We start from the raw sequence: 19,484 nt of genomic DNA, 5'->3' as shown, positions 1-19,484 counted from the left end.
CTGTGTGGATGAGTGTGTGCCTACAGAGATTTGCTGTACATTCCCAAACCAAAAGATGTGGATGAACTGGAGGTGCTCTTCTGCTGAAGCCTAGATCAGTGGCATTCAAGGCTGGCAACCCAGATCTGTACAGATATGACTTGCAGAGGACTATTTCAAGGGCAAAGAGTCAATTTTGAACGCAGTTGGAGGCAGCATCAGATTACAACAACTCTGGAAGTGTTTGTAAGACATTACTTCCTACAAAGCTAAACCCAATAGCATGAATAGCAGTGATGCTTCACCACCAGAAGAACTCAACATCTTCTATGCCCGCTTTGAAAGGGAGAATATAACTACAGCTACGAAGATCCCTGCTGCACCCGGTGACCCTGTGATCTCTGTCTCGGACTCGATGTTAGCCTGTCTTTAAAGGGAGTGGGAGTCTCAAGATGGCGCTTATGGAGTAAACCGCTTTTAGGCTTTGCTCCAAACCTTTTACGTCTTTTTAACCTACAAACACCCCTTAAATGATCTTTTTATACATTCTAAAGGGGTCTAAACATACAGAATTTTTCTTTTTAACTATTTGAATTATTTTCAACTTGCTGAAATGTCTGAAGCAAAAGAATCGAAACTGACGAAAGAACCGATAACTTTAGAAACAATTGTGAAGCTTATAGAAGACAAATTTGAAGGACTGGAGAAAAAAATAACCGTAAAGCTTTTTGAGTTTGATGAGCGTTTAAAGTCATTCGAAGAAAAACTCCAAACACTTACACTGGAGTCACAAAAACAACAAGCAAGTATTTTGGCTCTGGAAGAAGCCGCTCGCAAGAAAGATCGTATAATTGAAACTTCACAACAAGAGCAAACTTCGACTTCTCAACAGATGGATCGTTATAAATTTAAAATTACTGATCTGGAAAATAGCTCTCGAAGACAAAATCTTCGGTTAATTGGGATTCCGGAAAAATATGAGAGCGGTGATCTTACCGTTTTCTTCTCTAAATTTCTAATGGATGTCTTTGGTCCAGATGTACTGGACTCTCTTCCGATAATCGACCGTGCACACCGTGTCTCCCATTTTCGGTCTGATTCAAGTTTGAAACCACGACATGTAATTCTCCGGATCCATTACCCTCATACCAAAGAGCGTCTGATTCAGGCGTCCTGAAAAAAGGGTATGATCAGTTTTCAAGAGTTTAAATTTCGTATTCTGGAAGATTATAGCCCTGAAATCTTAAGGGCAAGAATGGCTTTTAGATCAGTTATGTCGAAAATTCACCAGAAAGGCTGCACACAAGTGCTGCTATTTCCAGCACACTTGAGAGTTACTCTTGATGACGGAACTTTTCGGCTGTTCAAATCTCCAGCGGATGCTCAAAGCTTTTTGGAACAATGACATTCTATCAGGTTGACTAATGTAATAATTAGTCTATAGATTTGGATCTTTTACAGAATGATGTTTTTTTTTGGGTATGGCTTACATGTATTTTTTATACACGGTTAAAGCTCTTTTTTCTTGGCTTATTTTGACTTTATTATTTTTCCATATTATTAATCTATTAGCTTTGAAAATAACTTATTAGGGTTTTTTTTGTTTTTCTTTTTAAGCTTGTATACACTTTTTTATATTTTTAACATTTAAATATTAAGACTTTAAAAAAAAATGTTGTTTCTTCTTCCCGACAGACTTTAGTGCTTGGAACGTCACATCTGTTTTGATGTGCTTGAAAGTTTTAAACTCTCATTTAAAATACCAATCCAGTATTAGTCATTTATGGGTTTTATCATTTTAATTTTTTTAACCCTTTTGTTTATATATATATATAATACTAATTTTATATTTTAACTTTTGTTACACCAACCCTCTCTTATAATGTGGGTTGTTTGTATTTTTTTCAACTTTTTTTTTGTCTGAGTTGCCGTCTTGAGACATGAGGGTAGTTTTAGTGTTAGATTGCCTGCTTGCCTCTTTTTGGCTTTTTTCCTGGGGTTTTGAGGGTGGAGGGAGGGGGATTTTTCTTCTTTCTTTTCTTTTTGCTTAGTTTTATTTCATGGGCTTATATGAAACTACAAAAATGGTCGCAGTGCCGTGAATTCCGGTTTCTCCTTGAACTTACTTCCTTCTTCCGGGTTCATGAGTTCACTTTTTTTTTTAAACTTATGTGTTAACTGTAATAAATATTGTCAATATGGATAGGATTATTAACTTTGTTTCTTGGAATACTAATGGTTTAAATCATCCGATCAAATGAAAAAAAATATTCAAAGTATTCCATAGAATGAATACCAATGTTATTTTTGTGCAAGAGACTCATGTAAGGAAGGTGGATAGTCAACGTTTGTTTAGGTTTTGGGATGGCCAACAGTATCACTCAAATTCACAAGCCAAAATAAGAGGTGTTTCCATTTTTATAGACTCATCAACTTCTTTTATATATCATGAAACAATTTCAGATCCGCAAGGTAGATTTTTGCTTATTACTGGTCTACTTTTTAATCAAAAAGTTGTTTTAGTCAATGTTTATGCTCCAAATACTGATTGTCCTGAATTTTTTAAATGTTTATTTACATCCTTTCCTAATTTGAATCAATATAGATTGATAATGGGTGGGGATTTTAACTGTTGTTTAAACCCTTTGATGGATAGATCCAAGCCCACCCAAATTCTTCCGAATAAATCGGCTTCTCTCATCAACTCTTTTATGATTGATTCAGCTATTTGTGAAATTTGGCATTTTCTACACCCTAATGACAAAGAGTTCTCATACTTTTCCCATGTTTATCATAATTACTCAAGAATTGATTACTTTTCATTGATCACCATTTACTTACAGATGTTATTGATTGTAAATATGACTCTATTACCATATCTGATCATGCACCTCTGAAGTTATCTATTAAGATAATGGATTCATATATTAATGCTAAATTTTGGAGGTTCAATCCTGTTTTATTGCAGGATTCTGACTTTGTTAACTTTATTAAACAACAAATTGATTTGTTTTTCTCAACAAATTCTACAGCAGAGATCTCTAGTGGAATTTTATGGGATACTTTTAAAGCATATATTTGTGGACAGATTATGTCATATTCTGCTGGAGTTAGGAAACGAACTAATTCTAAAATATTAACATTAGTTGATAAAATCAAAGCAATTGATAAGATTTATTCAATGACCCCTAGCAAAGAACTTTATAAAGAAAGAGTGGAACTTCAAATGGAGGATAGCTTATTATTATCCTCTTCGATTGAAAGTCAGTTAATTAAATCAAAAACCCAATTCTATATATATGGAGATAAGTCTGGTAAATTATAGGCTAACCAATTGAAAATCGTTTCGGATAAACGACAGATTACTAGGATTCGTAAACAAGATGGTACTTTGACGATCGACCACAAAGAGATAAATAAAGCCTTTCAAGATTTTTATAATTCCTTATATCAATCAGAATTTACTAAGGACTCTTGTATAATAAATGAATTTGTATGGAAATTGAATATCCCAAAAGTAACTGTTGAGGATAGTGTATTTTTAGATACACCTATTACGGAGTCTGAAATAGAAAAGGCTATTTTTTCAATGAAATCGGGTAAAGCTTCTGGTCCAGATGGTTTCTCTGCAGAATTTTAAAAATCTTTTTCTTCCATACTTTCTCCTTGGCTTTGTAAAATTTTTAAAGATGCATTAAGTATAGGCAAATTACCACAATCTTTTTATGAAGCTTCTATTTCTTTAATTCTTAAAAAAGATAAAGACCCTACTGAATGCGCATCCTATCGGCCTATATCCTTGTTGAATACGGATTTTAAGATTTTTAGTAAAATTTTGGCTATTAGATTAGAAAATATATTGCTTCAAATTATTTCAGAAGATCAGACTGGATTTACTAAAAATCGCTATTCATCTTTTAACATTAGAAAATTAATTAATATTATTTATACCTCTTCATCTAAAATACCAGAATGTGTCATTTCTTTAGATGCCAAAAAAGCATTTGATAGAGTCGAATGGCCATATCTATTTAATACAATGCAACATTTTAATTTTAGTTCAAAATTTATATCATGGATTAAATTAATATACCATAAACCCTTAGCTTCGGTTTTTACCAATAATCAAAGATCCCCTTTTTTTCAGTTATTTTGTGGTACAAGGCAAGGTTGTCCTTTAAGTCCTTTACTATTTGACATCGCTTTAGAACCTTTGGCTATAGCTATTCGTGAATCACCCAATATTCTGGGTATTACCCGTGGGGAGACGACGTATAAGGTATCATTATATGCTGATGATTTGTTATTATATATATCTGACCCTGAAAGATCTATTCCTGCTATTTCTTCTTTGCTTGCTCAATTTAGTAACTTTTCTGGTTATAAATTGAATTTTAATAAGAGTGAACTATTTCCATTAAATATGCAAGTTCCAATTTATAAACATTTACCATATAAAATTGTTACAGATTATTTTACTTATTTAGGTATTAAAATTACTAAAAAACATAAAGATTTATTTAAAGTTAATTTTCTACTTTTAATTGACCAAATTAAGCAACTTGCTATTAGGTGGTCTCTGCTATCTTTGTCATTGGTAGGCAGAGTTAATGGCTATTAAAATGATGATACTACCTAAATTTTTATATTTATTTCAAGCATTACCAATTTTTATTCCTAAATCTTTTTTTGATACTGTTGACTCTAAAATATCTTCTTATTTGTGGCAGAACAAAAATCCTAGACTAGGCAAAAAATATTTACAGAAGCCTAAGAAGGAGGGCGGCTTGGCTCTACCAAACTTAAGATTTTACTATTGGGCAGTTAATATATGGTATTTAATATTCTGGACACAATAATTGACTATAGCTGCTTGCCCACAATGGGTAAATTTGGAATGGAAATCTGTGCAAGATTTTTCACTGATTTCAATCTTAGGATCTTCACTTCCTTTTTCTTTACTCAAAATGAATAAACAGATAACTAATCCCATAGTCAAATATACATTATGAATTTGGTTTCAATTTCGTAAATTTTTTGGTTTGAATAAGTTTATTCTATCATGTCCTATAATATCTAACTACTTCTTTCGGCCTTCATCTATAGATCAAGCTTTTCTTTTATGGAAAACAAAAGGTATAACATGTTTTCGTGATCTGTTTTTGGATGATAACATTATGTCCTTTGAACAGCTATCTAATAAATATAATTTACCTAAAACCCATTGTTTTAGATATTTGCAAGTCAGAAATTTCTTGTATAATGAATTAAAGTCTTTTTCGAAAGTATGTCCATTGGACATTACAGAAATAATTTTAGCCCTCAATCCTTGTCAAAAGGGTTTAGTAGCTATCATTTATAATATGATTATGAATTTACAGCCAGATGTATCAGAAAAGATTAAGAAGGAATGGCAAGAAGAATTGCATTGTCCTATATCCACTGAGCAATGGGAAAATTTTTTATTATTGGTAAATTCGTCCTCTATTTGTGCTAAACATGCCCTAATGCAATTTAAGGTTGTACATAGAGCTCATATGTCTAAAGATAAACTTGCTCGATTTTATTCTCATGTTAATTCAACCTGTGACAGATGTCATTCTGATGTTGCTTCATTGACTCATATGTTCTGGTCTTGTCCTTGTTTACAAAATTATTGGAAAGATATTTTTAATATTATTTCAAGAGTTTTAAATATCAATTTCCAACCGCATCCTTTTACTGCCATTTTCGGTTTACCAATGATGGATACTAATCGTTTATCCGCTTCATCTCAATGAATGATTGCATTTGTTACATTAATGGCTAGAAGATCTATTTTACTGAATTGGAAAGAAATTAATCCTCCAACTGTATTTCAGTGGTTTTCTCAAACTATCTCTTGTTTGAGTTTAGAAAAAATTAGAAGCGTGGTTTTTGATTCTTCAGTTAAATTTGAAGAAACTTGGAGACCATTTATTCAACATTTTCATATGAGTTAAATGGTCTTTTCCTAAACCTTACTTTTATTATCCTTAATTATTTCGATGGAGGTTCGGAGTTATTGGCACTACTGTATGTATTTAACATTATAGAATGGCCCATGTTGGTTAGTATTTTTTCCCTCTTTTTTTGGGTTTTTTTCCCTCTTTTTCTGTTTCTTTTACATAAATACTGTGAGTTTGGGAGGCCTTATATATTGATTATTATATATCTGATTGTCTATTTAAACTATTAATTATGTACTCTCAAACGCTTTGTATTCATATTTCATCTATGTTTTTCTTAAAATTAATAAAAAGATTTAAAGGGAGTGAACACTCGCAAGGTGGAAGGCCCTGTCGGAGTACCTGCCAAAGCTCCAAAAACTTGTACCAACCAACTGGTGGGAGTATTCCAGGACATTTTCAACCTCTCAGTGCTATGGCTGGAAGTTCCGACTTGCTTCAAAAAGTCAACAATTAAACCCGTGCCTAATAAGAATAATGAGAGCTGCCTGAATGACGATCACTCAGTAGCGATCACATCTACAGCGATGAAATGCTTTGAGAGGTTGTTCATAACTAGATTGAACTCCTGCCTCGGCAAGGACCTGGACGCACTGCAATCTGCCTATCGCCACAATAGGTCAATTGCAGACGCAATCACAATGGCTCTTCACGTGGCCTTAGACCACCTGGACAATACAAACACCTTTGTCAGGATGCTGTTCATCGATTATAGCTCAGAATTTGACACCATCATTCCCACAATCCTCACTCATAAGGTACAGAACCTGGGCCTCTACCTCTCTCTGCAATTGGATTCTCAACCTCCTAACTGGAAGACCACAATTGGTGATAACATTTCCTCTCGCTGACGATCAACACTGGTGCACCTCAGGGGTGTGTGCTTAGTCCACTGCTCTACTCTCTCTATATCCATGATTGTGTGGCTAGGCATAGCTAAAAATACCATGTATAAATTTTCTGATGATACAACCATTGTTGGTAGAATCTCAGGTGGTGACGAGAGGGCGTACATGTGCTGGATATGCCAACTAGTGGAGTTGTGTCACAGCAACAACCTTGCACTCAACGTCAATAAGATGAAAGAGCTGATTCAGGAAGGGTAAGATCAAGGAACACGTACCAATCCTTGTACAGGGATCAGAAGTGCAGACAGTGAGCCACTTCAAGTTCCTTGGTGTCAAGATCTCTGAGCACCTAACCTGCTCCCAACATATCGATGCAGCTATAAAGAAGGGAAGACAGTGACTATACTTTATTAGGAGTTTGAAGAGATTTGTTATGTCAACAAAAACACTCAAAAACTCCTGTGGATGTACTGTGGGTGGGCGGTTGCTACTACACAGGACTGAAAGAAGCTGCAGAGGGTCGTAAATTTAGCTGGCTCTATCTTGGTTACCAGCCTCCAAAGTATTCAGGACATTTTCAAGGAGCAGTATCTTAGAAAGGCAGCGTCCATTATTAAGGACAACCAGCACCCAGGGTATGCCCCTTTCTCACTTTTACCATCAGGTAGGAGATACAGAAGCCTGAAGGCACACACTCAGTGATTCAGGAACAGCTTCTTCCCCTCTGACATCTGATTCCTAAATGGACATTGAACTGTGAACACTACCTCACTTTTAGAATGTATATTACTTCTGTTTTTGCATGATTTTTAATCTATTCAATATATGTGTATTGTGATTTTTTTTCTTTTTCTTTTATACCATGTATTGCATTGTACTGCTGCTGCTGAATTAACAAATTTCACAATACATGCCAGTGATAATCAACCTGATTCTGATTCTGATTGTGATTCTATTCTGTAGTCCTTGTGGAAGAGTTTTAAATTGAGGTCGTGCAATTTACAAGGGCATTTGGTAGGAACTAATAAGTGTTAATTGGGAACATCTTTTCTCTGGCTGACCACATCAGACCTGTGGAGGGTGTTTAAAGAGCAATTACACAGAGTGCAGGAAAGGTATGTTCCTGTCAGAAGGAAGGATCAGCATGGAAAGAGAAGAGAACATTGGATGTCTCGGGAGGTGATAAATTTAGTCAAGAAGAAAAAGAAAACATGTGAAGCTTCAGAAATCAGAATCAAAATGAAGCACATGAGGACTACAAAGAAACATGAAAGGAACTAAAGAGAATGAAGAAAACCAGGAGGGGCCATGAAATGTCTTTGTCAGGTAGGATTAAGGTGAATCCCAAGGCATTCTATACATAAATTAAGAGTAAGAGGATAATTCGGGAGACGATGGGACTACTGAAGCATAAAGAGGGGAACATTTGCTTGGAGCAGAGAATGTGAGTGAGATACTTCATGAGTACTTTGCTTCAGTATTTACCAAGGAAAGGGATGCGGAAGACCAGGAGATCAATGCTGAGTGTATAAATACATTACAGCATTTGGAAATCAAGGAAGCAGAAATGTTGGGCCTTCTAATGCGGATTAAGATGGATAAGTCCTCTGGGCCAGATGGAATTTACCCCAGGTTATTGAAGGAGGCAAGAGGTGAGATTGCTGAGGTCTCGATCAGTATCTTTGTGTCCTCTCTCCAGAGTACTGGAGAGCGGCTAATGTTGTACCTTTATTTAATGAGGGAAGAAGTGCAGATTCTCAGAACTATAGAGCAGTGAGTCACATGTGAGTTGTAGACAAATTGCTGAAGCAAAATCATAGGGATAGAATACCTGAGCACTTGGAAACCCATGGCCTCATTAGGGAGAGCCAGCATGGCTTTGTGCGTGGCAGGTCATGCCTTACCAACTTGATTGAACTTTTTGACAACGTGACAAGTCAGAGTGATGAGGGAAGGGCAGTGGATGTTGTCCACATAGATTTTAGGAAGGCATTTGACAAAGTCCTTCATGGGAGGCTAATCCAGAAGATTAAGATGCATGGGATTTGCGGCAAATTGGGTGTTTCGATTCAGAAGTAGCTTGCGCATAGAAGACAGGAGTAGTGGTTGAAAAGACATTCGAGCCGGAGGTCTGTCGTTAGTGGAGTGCTGCAGGGATCTGTGCTGAGGCCTCTGCTGTTTGTAATGTATATAAATGATCTGGATGAAAATGATCTGGATTCCAAGATTGATGGAGTGGTGGATAATGGTGAAGACTGGCAAAGAATACAGTATGATATAGATCTGTTGCAGATATGGTCTGAAAAATGGCAGATGGAGTTTAACCCAGATAAATGTGAGTTGTGACACCTCCGGAGGGAAAATGCAAGGATACAGTACAGGGCAAGGTCCTCAACAGTGTTGCTGTGCAGAGAGATCTTGGGATCCAAGTTCAGACTCTTGAAACTGGCTGCAGTGGTCAATAAGGTGGCTAACAAAGTTTATGGAATTCTTGCTTTTATTAGTCAAGGCATTGCATTCAAAAGTGAGGATGCTGCCTGGAAACTCAACGTTAGGACACACCTGGAGTATTGTGTATGGTTCTTGTTACCCTACTATAGGAAGGATGTTGAGGCTTTGGAGAGGGTGTAGAAGAGGTTTACCAGGATGCTGCCTGGTTTAGAGGCCATGTGCTATCATGAGAGGCTGTTTAAACGGGTTGTATTCTCTGTAGCGTTGGTGGCTGAGGGGAGACCTGATGAAGATTTACAAGACTATGACAGGCATAGATAGATTGCATGGAAATTATCTGTTTCCCAGGGTTGAAATATCTATTACCAGAGGACATGCATTGAATGTGTGAGCGGTAGATTTTATACTCAGAGAATCGTGGGCGCCTCGAATGTGCTGCCTAGGATGGTGGTAGAGGCAAATACATTAGAGGCTTTTAAGAGGTGTTTGGATAGGCAAATGGATGTAAGTAAAGAGAGATATGGAGATGGTGCAAGTAGGAGGGAATTGTGTTTGGGTGATTTTGATATTCTTTTTAGCTGGTTCAGCAGAACATTGTGGGCTGAATGGCCATTGTATTAAATCATTTTGGTGCTGGATCCCAAGGGAAGGTATTTGAAGAATGCCTATGAGTTTGTTTTTTAGAGAGCTGTTGTGCCTTTTTGATCAGGATGGAGGAGTGCAGGGACCAGGTGAGATTCTCGGAAATGGGGACACCAAGGAATTTGAAGCTTGATACCAAGGAATTTGAAGTGCCATTGATGTAGATGGGGACGTGAGTGTGGCTCCTAGCATGCCTGAAGTCCACAATGATCTCCTTCGTCTTCTGGGTGTTAAGGGCCAGTTGTTGTCAGCACACCACGCGGCCAGGTGCTGGACCTCGTACCTGTAGGCTGCCTCATCATCCCCTCTGATCACCGTGGTGCCGTCTGCGAACTTGATCATGGAGTTAGAAACATGTGTAGGGGCACAGTCATAGGTGAAAAGGGAGTACAGAAGAGAGCTCAGCACACAGCCTTGACACACGCCAGTGTTCAGGGTGAGAGTGGAGGAGGAGAGGTTGTCTAACTTAACAAATTGAGGTCTATCAAATATTGAAATGCCTGGAAAGAGTGGATGTGGAGACGATGCTTCTTATGGTCGGGAACAGAGGTCACAGTCTCAGAATAAAGGATCATCCACTTAGAACAGAGATGAGCAGGAATTTCTTTCGCCAGATGGTGGTGTATCTGTGGAAATCATTGCCAGAGACAGCTGTGGAGGCCACGTTATTGGGTTTATTTAAGGAAGAAGGGACATTGGGAGAAGCCAGGTGATTGGGGCTGAGAGGTAAATTCGATCAGCCATGATGTAATTCTGGAACAGGCTCAATGGGCCAAATGGTCTGATTCTGCTCCTATATCTTTTCTTACGTTCTTAGTCAGGACATAAAACATTAGCCCAACTATGGATCACCCATAAGGTCTGAACTGGTATTCAGATTCTTGTTTTGAGGTAACCTTGGAGAATACTGACAGACATCTCTTCATGGGCTTCCATCTCCAAGAATGAGGACAGATCATTGGATATTTAATTTGCCTTTACTCACAAGTTAAGATCAGTGTTTCACCTTAACACACAGAATATCATACTGTACTGTCTATATTTTAGGTTCAGCTGTGACCAGCAGATACATTGAACAGAGAACATAGAAATCTACAGCACGTTACAGGCTCTTCAGCCCACAATGTTGTGCTGACCATCTAACCTACTGTAGAAACTGCTGAGAATTTCCCTATCACATCGTCCTCTAGATTTCTAAGCTCCATTTACCTATCTAAGGGTCTCTAAAAAGGCCCTATGATATCCGACTCCACCACGAGCGGCAGTGTATTCCATGTACCCACCGCTATCTGTGTGAAAAACTTATCCCTGATATCCCCTCTGTACCTACTTCCAAGCACCTTAAAATTATGCCCCCTTGTGTTAGCCATTTCAGTCCTGGGAATCTCCTCTGCACTCTTTCTATAGTATTCACGTCCTTCAGACTTGTGAGGTGACCAGAACTGAACACAGTATGCCAAGTGGGGTCTGACCAAGCTCTTACATAGTTGTAACATTACCTCACGGCTCTTGAACTCAGTCCCACAGTTCATGAATGCCAATACATCATACGCCATCTTAACAACACTGTCAACCTACGCAGCAGTTTTGAGTGTCCTATGGACATAGAAACCAAAATCTCTGATCCCCCACATTGCCAAGAGTCTTACTATTAATACTATATTCTTGCTTCAAATTGGACTTACCAGAATGAACCACTTCACACTTATCTGAGTTGAACTCCAGCTGCCACTTCTCAGCCCAGTTTTGCATCCTATCAATGTTGCACTCTAACTTCTGACAATCCTCCAGACTATCCACAACACCACCAACTTTGAGTTATCAGCAAACTTACTAACCCACCTTTCTACTACTTTATCCAGGTCATTTATAAAATTCACAAAGAGGAGGGGTCCCAGATCACATTATTGCAGAATATCACTGGTCACCATCCTCCATGCAGAAAATGAACCATCTGCAACCACCCTTTGCCTTCTGTGGGCAAGCCAATTCTAGATCCACAAAGCAAGGTCTCCTTGGATCCCATTGCTCCTGACTTTCTGAATGAGCCTCACATGGGGAACCTTATCAAATGCCTTACTGAAATCAATGAAAACAACGTCCACTGCTCTACCTTAGTTTATGTGCTTAGTTACATCCTCAAAGAATTCAGCCAGGCTCCGAAGGCCCGACCTACCCAAGACAAGCCATGCTGCCTGTCCCGTATCAGATTATGTCTCTCTAAAGGCTCATAAATTCTGCCTCTCCGGATCTTTGCCAACAGCTTGCTCACCACTGAAGTAAGACCCACTGGTCTATCATTTCGTGGGTTATCTCTACCCCCTTTCTTGAACACAGGAACAGTACTTGCAACCCTCCAATCCTCTGGTACTTGTGCCATCCCTGTTAATAATACAAAGAACATCACCAGACACTCAGCAATCTCTTCTCTTGCTTCCCGCAGTAGCCTGGGGTATATTTCATCTGGTCCTGGTGACTTATCCAACTTAATGCTTTCCAAAAGCTCCAGAACATTCTCTTTCTTAATGTTTATATGTTCAAGTGTTTCAATCCGCTGTAAGTCATCCCCACAATTGCCAAGGTCCTTTTCCCTGGTGACAACAGAAGCAAAGTATTCATTAAGTACCTCTGCTACTTCCTCCGACTCCATGCACACGTTTTCACTATCACACCTGATTAGTCCTATTCTCACTTGGCTCATCCTCTTGTTCCTCACAAATTTGTAGAATGCCTTGCGGTTTTCCTTAATTCTACTTGCCAAGGCCTTCTCGTGGCCTCTTCCAGCTCTCCTAATTTCATTCTTAAACTTCTTCCTGGAAACCTTGCGATTTTCTAGAACTCTATTAGTACCTAGTTTTTTGGCTCTTTCATGAGCTCTTCCTTTTTAACTAGATTTTCCACATCCTTTGGTTCTTTTACCCTACCATCCTTTCCCTACCTGAATGGAACATACCTATGCAGAGCACCATGCAAATTTTCTCTGATCATTTGCTTGGGAATTGGGAGCAGGGGATGAGAGTGCGGTTTGTGATGGAGAAGAGTAAAGTGAGGAAGTGGGTATTGTTATGTAGCAAGAAGGTGACCTGGGGAGGGTGGGCTCAGGATCTTGCCCTGTCATAGCTTGTAAATCAGATGTTACGGAAATCATTGGCTGTAGATTTTCTTTCAATTTTCCCCTGGAGTTTATGTCACAATTTGAAATTACGTGAATCAAAACAAAGAAAAGGAGAAAATTGAGTGACTGGAGTTGATAAAACTGAGAAAAACCATTCAGCCCATCTTAGTTCCCTCATAACTGCAGTGATTTGACCTGCCTCCAAGTACAAGTGGGTAATACATCCTGGGACAAATATCGGAGAGATTTCCAGCCTGTAATATATGAGTGTAGCCCCATAAGTACTGCTCATGTTCATAAGGGATTTCCCACAGTGGGAATACTGGGGTGCTTCACCCCGAGAAAGATATTCAGGACAACACAGAGGCTCATTGGAAGAATTTCTCAGAGTCTCTTCTCGGCAGCCCATGGAGTAAGACGCACTTTGGCGCTACTCTTTCCTTTTACAACTTACTTTCCACTGCTAGTTTTGTTTAAACTTTGAAGATTTATTACTTTTGTGAAGGATTTACTATTTAATTACGATGGCTGGAACCCAAACTGGAATCAAATTAAGAGGTGGCAAAATGGTTTCCGAAGGTGAACAAACTAAGGAGGCAGAGGAAGTCCCTGCTTCAGAAAGAATGTTTTCTTTGATGCAAGATATTAAAACCAGGGTCGGAATGGTGGACACTAAGATTGATAAACTGATGAATGGTAATGAAAAGCTTGAAATAACCGTCTCTGCCGTCCAGGAATCTTTGAGGAATCTGGAATTTCAATAGCAGATGCTTAAAAAGGATACTAATAGAATCGGAAGAGAACAGGAGACAGTGAATCAAGTGATTAAAGAACAAGAATTAAAGATATCTAATATGGAAAAGAAAATTGTTAAGGTTTCTTCTGAATTATTGAAAGTTAAGAAGAAAACAATTGATCTGGAAAGCTGAAGTCATTGGATGAATTTATGCATACCGGGTTTGTCTGAAAACTTGGAAACCGGTGAGCCATTAAAGTTTTTATGTATATGCTATACTCACTTTTTAGTGAGATACTCGAAGCTCCTCTGATGATAGAGCTCACCGAATCATCTGCCTGAAGCCTTCAGTGGAGATGAAATGTTGCCCGGTGATTTTATGTTTGCATTACTTTGCTACTAAAGAAGCAATTCTTCAAGATGCTAGGAAGCAGGGGAAGCTAATTTATAATGGAGTAGAGATTCATATAGTTGAAGATTTTGCCAGAGAGGTTTATACGGAAAGATTTAAATATCGGGAAGCCATGGCTGAACTTTATAAGATGAACTGTCGTGCCAAAATGGTTTGACTCCCCAGAAGAGGCTTGGAAATTTATAAAGGAGTTTAAGCCTGTCTTGCACGCAACTTAAACACTTAATCCTTAGCTGGGAGTCGTTTTTAGCCGGACCGTTGAAAGCTCAATCTACGTTTTATGTCTGCCTAGACATCGTTTTGGCTGTTTTATTTTTTCCTTTAGGATTTGTAAGAGTTTAACACTAGTGATAACATATTATTTGGTATGTTCTATCTTTTTTGAATATATGATCAATTTTTATTAAATGAATTTCAGATGGCTGCTGTTAACTATGTTCTAACCTCTGTTAGACATAATATCAAAATATTTGGATTTTTAAAATTTCTTTATGTGTCTGTTGTGTATATAGTCAGCGGTGTTAGTGTATAACTTTTTAAAAAGGAGTCCACCTATTGGAGACAGGGGTTTAGGGATTTAGGGATTTTAGTTGAGAATGCTGTCCGCCTACTGGATGGTTTTCGGGCTTTGGGGGGAGAGGAGTGGGGCTATTAGTTTAGGCTTTTTCGACTGGGCAGTCCTGAGAGGTTTTCCTGTTGATCATTTTGTTTTCTGTTCTCTCTGATCGAATCCATAATTTGTTCTTCCCTGCGGGTTTGGTCTGTGCTGGCGCACTAACTTATTTTATAAAATCTTAAATAAAACCCTTATTATGGATTTAATAAAATTAATATAATCTTTTGGAACCTGAATGGCTTGAACCAACCTATTAAGCGTAGCAAGATCTTCAAGAAATTAAAAACACTCCAAGCTGATATTATTTTGCGCAAGTGACACATATCTGTAAGGAGGATGAAAACCATTTCTTTTTAATTTTGGAGGGGCTCTCAATTTCATTCTTCATCAGTAACTAAAATTAGAGTTGTATCTATTTTTATTAATTTTAAAATCCCTTGGATGGATTTACAGTAGAATTGTTTAAGATGTTTACTGAAATACTTACACTTCATTTATGCCAAATTTTCACTGATTCTATATCCTCTGGGACCCTCCCGAAAACTTTTTATGAGCCTTCAATTTCATTAATTCCTAAAAAAGGAAAAGATTTATCTGAATGTGCCTCTTACAGTGCAATTTCCTTATTAAATGCAGATTCCAAAATTCTTTCTAAGATCTTGGCTAACAGGCTCGAGAATTTTTAACTAATGTTATTTCTAAGGATCAAACTGGATTTATTAAGAATAGATATTCATATTTTAATATTTGGAGATTATTGAACATTATTAATTCCTCTCCATCTAAAGAATCTGAATGTGTTGTTTCCCTTGATGCAGAGAAAGCCTTTGATAGGGTAGGATGGTCATATATATTGGAAGTTTTAGAAAGATTTAATTTTGGTCCAGGTTTTATTTCCTGGATTAAGCTGATCTATCAAGCTCCTATGGTGGCAGTTATAACTAGCAATCAAAAATCTCCTTATTTTAGGCTTATACAGAGGTACATGGCAGGGCTGTCCTCTTAGTCCGCTGTTATTCAACCCGGCTTTAGAACCTCTTGCTATTGCTCTTCGGGACTCCAATAATGTTCAAGGTATTAGGAGAGGAGATAAAGTGCATAAGGTTTTGTTGTATGCAGATGACTTGTTAGTTTATATTTCAGATCCTAAGAAATCTATTCCTTCTATGTTATCTATATTTTCTGAACAGTAGTTTCTCTGGATAGAAATTACGTTTGCACAAAAGTGAGTTATTTCCTATTAATAACTACTTGGATCAATATGATCAAATTCCTTTTATCATTGCTAAAAATAACTTTACTTATCTTGGTATTGAAATTACCAAAAATTTTAAGGACCTGTATAAATATAACTTTCTTCCGTTAATTGAATACACGCAACAAATACTTTTAAATGGTCTCCTATGACATTCTCATTAATTGGTAGAATTAATGCTATTAAAATGATAGTGTTACCGAACTTCTTATATGTATTCCAAGCAATCCCTTCCTTTGTTCCTAAACTGTTTTTTGATAGAATAGACTCTAATATTTTATCTTATATTTGGAATAATAAAAATCCTAGATTGAGTAAACCTCTATTGCAGAAATTTAAAAAGCATGTTGGTATAGCTTTGTCAAATTTTAGAAAGTATTACTGGGCAAATAATATTTGATATATTTCATTTTGGGTTCATTATTCAGATATACATGACTATCCTTTATGGTTGGATTTGGAGAAAAACTCGTTGAAGGGGTATTCTTTGGCCTCTTTACCATTTTTGCTTTCTAAGATTGGTAGTTGAGACTTCAATCCCATTATCAAACATACATTAAGAATTTATTTCACTTTCGTACATTTCTTGAGTTTAGGGTAGTTGTTTAATAACTTTGTTCTTTCTAGTAGAATCCATCTTAATTATTTTTTAAGCCATCAATTTCTGATCAGACATTTTTAATTTGAAAAACTAAAGGAATAATAACTTTTTTAGACTTGTTTATGGGGGATCGTTTAATGTCTTTCACTCAGGTAGTGGACAAATCTGACTTATCTAATGCACACTTTTTTTAGATCTTTACAGATTAGGAATTCTTTTTACGTAGCTTACTTCCAAATTCTCCCTCTGCTTATTCACCCAATATGATAGTTACTCTTTTTTAGGTTAAACCATTTCAAAAAGGAATGATAGCTATAATTTATAAATTGTTATTGAATTTGCGAAAGGGATCTAACGATAAAACTAAAGGTGCATGGGAATTGGAATTTTGAGAGTCACTTTTAGATAATCAATGGGATAAAGTTTTTCATTTGGTAAATACTTCATCTATTTATGCCCATCATTCCCTGATAGAATTCAAGGTGGTACATCGGGCACATATGTCAAAGGATAAATTAGCCCGTATTTTTCCCAATATTAATCCTATTTGCGACAGATGTAATATTGAGGTGGCTACTTTAACTCATATGTTTTGGTATTGTATCAAGATAGATAATTTTTGGAAAGATGTCTTTAACACTTTATCAAAAGTCTTGAATTTGGACCTACAACTGAATTTATTTACAGCAATTTTTGGGGTCACTCTACCAGAAGCCGGATATATTCCTGTTTCCACTCAACAGATGATAGCTTTTACAACTTTATCGGCGAGGAGAGCCATTTTGCTTAAATGGAAGGACTCCAATCCACCTACTTTTTTTTATTGGCTTACCTCCATTATGTCCTGTCTAAATTTAGAGAAAATAAGAAGTCAAACATTTGATACATCCTTTAAATTTGAAGAAACCTGGCGACCTTTTATTCAATATTTTCATATGGTTTGATTTATTGCTCTTCCAGTTAGCTCCTCGAAACTTTGTATTTGATCGGAAAGTTTCTCTTTTTTCCTGCTTTTAATCTCAGTATGGGCTGCCCAGTCCCTTTTTTTTGTTTAGTGGTTTTTTCATTGTTTATATAAAAATTATAAAAATTCTTTATCTTTTTATTTCTTTTCATGGAATGATAAGAGGAGAATTGATTATCTTATTTTTTATTATATACTAGTAGATAAAACTATATCCTATAAAACTGTGGGTACAGTAGCTTCTTCATTGCACACACAATCTCCCTTCAATGTCCCAGCTGAAAGGCAGCACCTCTGTCCCTTGGTGCCCTGGAAAAGAACAGAACTCACTGTCGAGTCCAAAGCCTTTGGTCTTCCCAGTGTTTAGCTGAAGGAAACTTTGTGCGTCCTGCAGTATCGCCCATCAGAAAGTGTGGAGGTATTGGTACAACTACAGGTGACAATGTTTTAATGTGATGTGAGCAAAAGAGAGCATTTTGAGAAAATATGCTATTGCAGGAAAATACAACAGATACTGGGGTAAAACACACCAGGAGAAGAAAACATAAACAGGTACTAAATTAATGCAAACCAAGAATACAATAGAATGGATTCCCCATGTCCATAACCTGGAGTGCATGTGTCAGCACGACTGATCAATACAACTGTTGCCACAGTCATTCCCAATGCCTTATCTGAAGGAATTCTATCACAGGAGCAACTTATCAATGAAATTCCATGGAGACAATTGAATACAATATCATGATGTAACTACATAAACTAATAAACAGTAAAACAAACGTGAAATATTATTAACACTAAATTAATTTCATTGCAATTTAATTAAAAATCAATCCCAATCCCGTGGGATCGATCTTAAAAACAATACGGTAATGTATTTGTCATGATACAACATAACAATGGATGACTTTTAGTTATTCATTCCTGAGATGTGAGTAGAACAACATTTCTTTCCCATCCCAACTGCTCTCGATCCGGGTAGATTACTGAGCCATTTCACAGGGTAGTTAAAGGACAGTTATATTACTGTGGGCCTGGAGACATATACAGGCCAGACCAGGTAACGTCAGCAGATTCCCTTCCCTGAAACACGTCAGTCATGCGTTTAGATTCCAATCCATTTCTCAAAGCCACAGTTACATGTTTAATGAACTGATTTTAAACATCCCAGCTGCCGTGATGTGATCTGAACTTGCGTATGAACATCACACACTCAGCTTCATGATTCCATTGTCAGTAACTATCACTCACTCAATGCTATATCTGTTGTTCAGCAACCAGACTCACGCCCACACTCAGATTTTAGCCAACTACAGAGGCATTGATGTGCAACAACTGAGGATCCTACCTTGCCACTGGCCTCTGCTCCCCTCTGGGAATGTCGGCTCCCGACCCTGGCCTGCCTCTCCTTCTTTCCCGCCATGAGAACGTGCTGCCAGTCCTTCAGTATATTTTACACTCTTCACTGCTCACAGCAACAGCTTTGTCTTCTGCTTCCTGTTTATGTCTCTGCCCCCCTCTCTCTCTCTGTCAGCTAAGGGCTCCGACAGCCTGTTTGTACAAAGTGCAGGCAGCTTGTCACAGCCAGCTTCTGACCTTGTGTACTGTGGGGTGGGAGGGAGAAATGAGGCAGCAAATTGGTCTGAAAAGTCTGAAATGAGCTTAGAGAAGGTGGAAAGAGAGAGAGGAAAAGGTCAAGTAGAGAGAGAGAGAAGCAAGGAAGGGAATGGAGGGGGAGAGCACAGAGTAAAAGGGACAGACCCTCCATGACCAGTGTACTGGACTAATGCACAAATACAAGCCATGTTCCTCACTGTGTTTTGGCACTGGGAATCTCCCCCACTATGTGAATGTGTGTGTCTCCAAAACCGTATCCGA

The 19,484-nt window shown here is 37.6% G+C and overlaps 1 long non-coding RNA gene across 2 annotated transcripts in view; it reads right to left on the bottom strand.

Annotated features, from left to right (window-relative positions):
• LOC140716625 (uncharacterized) overlaps positions 1–19,049 on the bottom strand; it is a 109,870-nt gene extending 90,821 nt beyond the window's left edge. For both annotated transcript variants that reach the window (XR_012096332.1, XR_012096333.1), the window contains exons 1-2: positions 18,955–19,049; positions 976–1,152 (exon numbers count right to left, since the gene is read on the bottom strand). This is a non-coding gene — a long non-coding RNA (uncharacterized lncRNA). The remainder of the gene's footprint in view (positions 1–975; positions 1,153–18,954) is intronic.
• Positions 19,050–19,484: the final 435 nt, after the last annotated feature.

This window comes from Hemitrygon akajei, chromosome 25 (assembly GCF_048418815.1).
Source record: "Hemitrygon akajei chromosome 25, sHemAka1.3, whole genome shotgun sequence".
NCBI lineage: Eukaryota > Metazoa > Chordata > Chondrichthyes > Myliobatiformes > Dasyatidae > Hemitrygon > Hemitrygon akajei.
Note: the sequence above shows the minus strand (reverse complement) of the source record. Positions and strands in the feature narration are given on the sequence as shown.